Below are 6,138 nucleotides of genomic sequence, written 5' to 3' on the forward strand. Positions count from 1 at the left end.
AGAAGTGCTGGCAGTATCCACTGTTCCTCTGTTGTGCCCTTCCCCGTCCCAGTGTGCAGCTGCGGTGCTGTCATAGCTGAGACATCATCAAACTGGATAACAGGTAGCTCCTCCCAGAAGATTCCCTGAAACTCCACCCTCCCAACTCACAGTTCCACCCAAGCCACATCCAGTTGTGTCCTTAGTGACTCCTGTGCCATTTGCTGAGCAGCTCCTAGATTCACAGTGGTGGCAGCGGACCTCAGCAGCTGAACCCCTCTTAGGACCATACCACTGGATACTTACTACACAAAGTCATGCTAATAAGAATGGGAGACTTAGAAGATTTGCTTAGTAAATAGAAACAGATGCAGAAAGGCAGCCAAAAGGGGAAGACAAAGAAGCAGAAACCGTATGAGAGAATAGAACAAAGGTCCAGGAAAAATGAAGTCAAACAATCTAACAGATGCAAACTTCAAAACACTGGTTATAAAGATGCTCAATGAACTTAGGGGAAGTATACATGAACTCAGTGAGAACTTTAACAAGAGATAAAAACCATAAAAAAGGAAATGGAAATTATAAAAGAGAACCAGTCAGAAAAGAAGGATACATTATCTGAGGCAAAGAGTATATTAGAGGGAATCAACAGAATCTATGAAGAAGAGGATCGAACCACTGATGTAGAGGATGGGAAAGCCAAGGACACCCAATCAGAATGACAAGGAAAAAGAAGCCAAGAATATAATAATTTAAGGAGCCTATGGGACAAGATTAAATGTAAAAATATCCATGTCATAGGAGTATCTGAAAGATAAGAGGGAGGACAAGAAGTTGAAAACCTCTTTGAAGAAATAATGATGGAAAACTTTCCTAACCCGGTAAAGGAAATAGACACGCAACCTCAGGAAGCTCAGAGAGTCCCCCAAAAGATGAACCCAAAGAGGCCGACATCAAGACAGATCATAATTAAAATGCCAAAGGTTAAATACAAAGAGAGAATCTTGAAAGCAGCAAGCGAAAAGCAGTTGGTTACCTACCTACAAAGGTGCACCCATAAGACTGGCAGCTGATTTCTCAAGAAAAAACTTTGCAAGACAGAAGGGCTTGGCATAAAATATTCAACATGATGAAGACCTAGGATCTACAACCAAGAATACTTTATCCAGCAAAGCTATCATTTAGAGTTGAAGGACCAATAAAGAGCTTCCCAGATAAGAATAACCTAAAGGAGTTCATCAACACCAAGCCAGTATTACAGGAAATGTTGGAGGGAATTCTTTAAGAAGAAAAAACATATGTCAAAATAGGAATAAAGAATGGTAATAACTACATACCTATCAACAAGTACCTCAAATGGAAAAAAAATTAGGTGCTCCAACCAAAAGATAGGGTGGCTGAATGGATAAGAAAACAAGACCCCTACATATGCTGCCTACGAGAGACTCGCTTCAGATTAAAAGACACACAGAGACTAAAAGGAAGGGAATGGAAAAAGATATTGCCTTGATGGACCTAGAGAGTAATGCGCTGAATGAAATAAGTCAGATCAAGACAAATACCACATGATTTCACATACATGTGGATTCTAAAGAACAAAATAAACAACAACAAAAATGGAAACAAACTCATAGATACAGAGAATATTTAGAGGGCTATTTGATGAGACAGGAGTTGGGGAATGGTGAAAAAGGGCAAAGGGATCAAGAAATACAAATGGCTAGTTACAAAATAGTCATAGAGATATATAGTGTAGCATAAGGAAAATAATCAACAATGTAATATATACAAAAGGAGAAAGAGGGGCTTGAATTTAGTGGGATGATCACTTTGTGAGTTATATAGATCTCTAATCACTAGGCTGTACAACTGAAACTAATTTATTATTGGATGCCAACTATAACTTTAAAAAACCCATTGAATTGTACAATGTAAATATGAGCGACTAATTATTATATCTCAATAAAGCTGGGAAAAATGGGTAATGAGCGCACAATGGAATAAACAGATGTCGTAATATTAAGTGGTACACCTAAAACTTAATGTTATTAACCAATGTTACCCAACACATTTAATTAAAACTTGTACAAATAGAGTAGACCAGAGCTCAGCCTTCTTCCTCTGCTCTTCTCTCTCTCTCTTTCTCTCTCTCTCTCTCTCTCTCTCTCTCTCTCTCTCTCTCTCTCTCTGTCTCTGTCTCTCTCTCTCCCTCTTTCTCTCCCCCCCTCAGTCACACACACACACACACACACACACACACACACACACACACCCATTCTCCTTCCCAGAATCCTCTGAGAAAGATCTTCAGAGCAGTTAGAAAACATTTGATTTGTTTCCAAATTCTCATTTTGAAAAGAAAAAAAAAAGCCAAGTCCGAAAAAGAAAAAGATTAAGTGCTTGTCCAAGTTCATGTACCTGATCTCTCCTTGCTAACAATATGTAAAAATTGAAAGGGAATAGGTCCTTGAGGAAAAGCTAGTGTAACTTTTTTTAAGTTGGAGAAAGAAGACTGACTGGACACTTCATTACAGTCTTCAAAATGATGAAGGGTGTTCAAATAAGCAATGACAAGCTGTCCTTTTTAATTCTCTTTCTGGACAGGAGAAGTAAAATGGCTTTAATTAATTCAAGAGGGATTTAGGTCAATAGTAAGAACTTCCTTAGAACAAATTCTAAGACAATGGAAGGAGCTGCCAAAGGAAGCTGCGGAAGAGCTTTTTGTGAAGTTCTTAAGAAAATAGAAGCCTGCTAGTTTTCTGCAACAATTTCAGTAGTTAGGTTGAACCAGATAAAATTGCTGATATTTGAACTGTTTTTACCTATAAAAACAGCAAATTCATCTAGATCAACTTAATACATGGAAGTAAGTAAGCTTAGCCCTTGAGGACATTTTGTCTTCATTTTAGCCTTCGATTTTCTTCTATCTCTCTAGAATGAGAATAGACTTATATAAGGAAGCTCAGAATTTAAAACTTACAAAAGAACTGTGCCTAAATTATAAACTCTTGGCATTTAAAAGTCAAGATTACCAGTATTCTTATTTGTGCAACCAATCATTCCAGAACTGATAAACTATGTTTAAAATGAAATGTTGTTTAAAAAAAAATCCATGTTTTAGATGCTGAGTGTCCTTATGGTACCAAGATATTCCATCTCAATGAGATCTTTGGCAGTCAAAGACTTCAAGCCAGTGTCAACTGCAGTCACTCTGCTGATGAGATCTGGTATAAATGCTGGTAGAGGAGGTTAGCTCTCTCCCTCATTTTTGGGTCAGATGCCATCAAAAGAGTACTAGTGCAGAAAATCTTCACATGGTCAAAGGCTTTGGGCCATTGTGTATAAATTACTACTAAGCTTTGGCATTACTTACACTACGAATTTTTCCACCCCAGGGAACTGTGTTGCTCAGTTCTGTTGTGATTTCTCTTATGTAGCCATGCTCTGATCAGTTTCTATCCTTGCTCCCTACCCACCATCAAAAAAATTTAGATTCCTAAGAATAATGGAAAATGTTCAAGAATCAGATTGTGTATACTAAAGAAATGGGGTTTTCTCTTAAATGAAAAGTACAATAAACTATTTGCCTGCAACATATAGTTAAAAGTACTAAGAATAAATCCCTTGATTTTGTTTACTCATCTTGATGGATATAACACATTTGAAGGGAGTTAAAACCCTATACATCCCTGACACATAAGCCAGAAACTCCGCCTTTGCCATTTGCAATAGCCCTGAAGCAGTGGTACCATACTTCCTATAGGAATTCACTCCAATTCACTCTGTTCTGAGGCTTTTGGGTGTTTTCATTACCCATTGTTATAACTATATAATTTACTATCTAATCCTATTAGGTGATGTGTTCATGTGTGCATTTTAACTTCTCCATCACCACAAGCTCCTTCGTAGGCTCAATGACCTTTACTTCCATACCAAACAAGCTCATTACTTCCCCAAGCCCAAAGGGACAAGCTGCTCCTTTTGCCTAGATCACTTGTCCCCTGAGTCTTTGTGTGTCTAACTCCTACTCACCTGTCAGGCCTCAGCTGAAATATCATTTTCTCAGAAAGGCTTTTCATGTCCCCAATCTTACTTAGATCCTCCTAATCTCACTCATAGTACTAGCTGTATTCATTCATAAAAGTGATCACAGTTCTTCATTATATGTTTATTTGTTTAATGTCTCTTATTACACTTTAAGCTCTGTGAGGAGCAGATTCAGGCGTGGGTTTTATTTCGTTTTGTTTCTAACCTCTGTATACCTAGCACCTATAACAAGCAATCTATAATGAATGAATGAATGAATGAATGAATGAATGAATGAATTGCATTTACCATATGATTTTTAAACATCTCTATTAGTGCCCATTTCCCCCACTAGTTAATGTTCCTTATGCATAGCATTAAATGTCTCATAGAGATGTTTAAAAATTTTTATTGAATAAATGCCCAACGAATGAGTTCATTAATTGATTAAGAACTGATTTATTGTGAATTATGTTTACTCAAGAAATTCTAAGTTTAAAAAATATATTCCTTATCATTTTAGGTGACTTCATTCCATATTTCTGAAATTAGCCTTAAATACGTTTTATGCATTCTTTTAAAAGAGATGAAGACATACATATTTCTGTATGAAGACATATATATATTGAAAAAGTCATGTCAATATATTTTGGAAATTTCTAATTTCTAACTATGCTATACAAAGGATTTGCTGAAACACCTAGTCTATTTATCTACTTCTAAAAGAACTTTAAAAACAATATTTTAGGTACATAGCCACCTCTTGTGTCCTAAAAGTCTTCTGTTGAAAAATCTATCGTATTAAAAAATTTTTCTCCATGTTTCTCTTCTGAATGACTGCTACTGTCATAAGTTTACAAAATTGTTCATTATACATTTTTCAACATTATTACTATATTTTAAGATTGTTTATAACACCTTTTTAAAGCTCCAAAATGGCATACTTAAATCCAGATCTATTCCAGGAGCTGACCTGAGATTAAAATTTTAGATTGGGAGATAAAGGATATATACTATGTCAACAAAAGATTCAGAAAAAAGTATACACAATTAGAGTCTGAATGCAAACAAAATAAAAAATTATTATGATGAAATGAAGCATCTCATTGAGTTAAGTATCTTCAAGGAACTGGAGCTAGAGTCTCCTCTGGATATACTCATCTGGATCTATCGTTCCAAAGAAGCATCCAATTAGTCCCTCTTCCTTCTACTTTCACATGTAGATTATTAGCTCCACAGTTATTCTCCTTGGCCTCCATTTGGGGAAATGTCTAACAGTTGTCTTAACTCTTGAATATTTCATTGCCTTTGAAAAAGCCAATTCCACTAAAAAAAAACCCCTTGTTTTATTTGTGGTGCACATATCTTTACAAAAATATTTTAATATAGAAATTGTCAACTTCAAAGGCTTAAGAACAAAAATGTTATATTTTTTTTCTCTTCCTTAAGATCTCTCTTTTCAACTGAACATAGCAACATTTTGAAATGCACTAATACTTAAGATTTCAGAATAACTGCCTCCAGAGGGGGAGAGCTTCCATTTCTAATTTTCTCTAAATTTTCATCTTGATTAAAAAAAAAAAATTAGTCTTGGCTAAGAAGGGTGATTGTAATGGGGAATATGATCAGATGCTGTATACAAATTTTCTAAAATATCAAAGTTATGATACTCAATATTATCAACTACTTGCATTTTTTTGTAAGTAAAAGAACTCAATCCACTTATTAATAGGGTTTATCCTGCACACATAAGGTAAAAATTAATTTTCAATTGAGGTGACCAGGGGACCAGATTTATTATAATACAATTATCTTTATGGTTCAGAATGCAAGTATACTTACAATTACATGAGCACAAATGATGAAAATCTGTTTTGTTATATTAAAAGGTTTATACCTTTATTATGTAAATCAATAAAGAAAAAACATTAGGACCTTCAAGAGATAAATGGATAAAAGACATGAAACAAATAGTTCACGAATAATTCAAAATGGACCCACACTTACTATAGGCTGAAATGTTCTATAGAGTGTTGGTTATAAAGTGAAAAATGGGAAATGATCTAAACGAAAAATTAAAATGTGGGAAAAGGCTGATGATACAGAATGTAATATTATACAGCCATCTAAAAC

The sequence above is a fragment of the Pteropus alecto genome, unplaced genomic scaffold (genome assembly GCF_000325575.1).
Source record: "Pteropus alecto unplaced genomic scaffold, ASM32557v1 scaffold21, whole genome shotgun sequence".
NCBI lineage: Eukaryota > Metazoa > Chordata > Mammalia > Chiroptera > Pteropodidae > Pteropus > Pteropus alecto.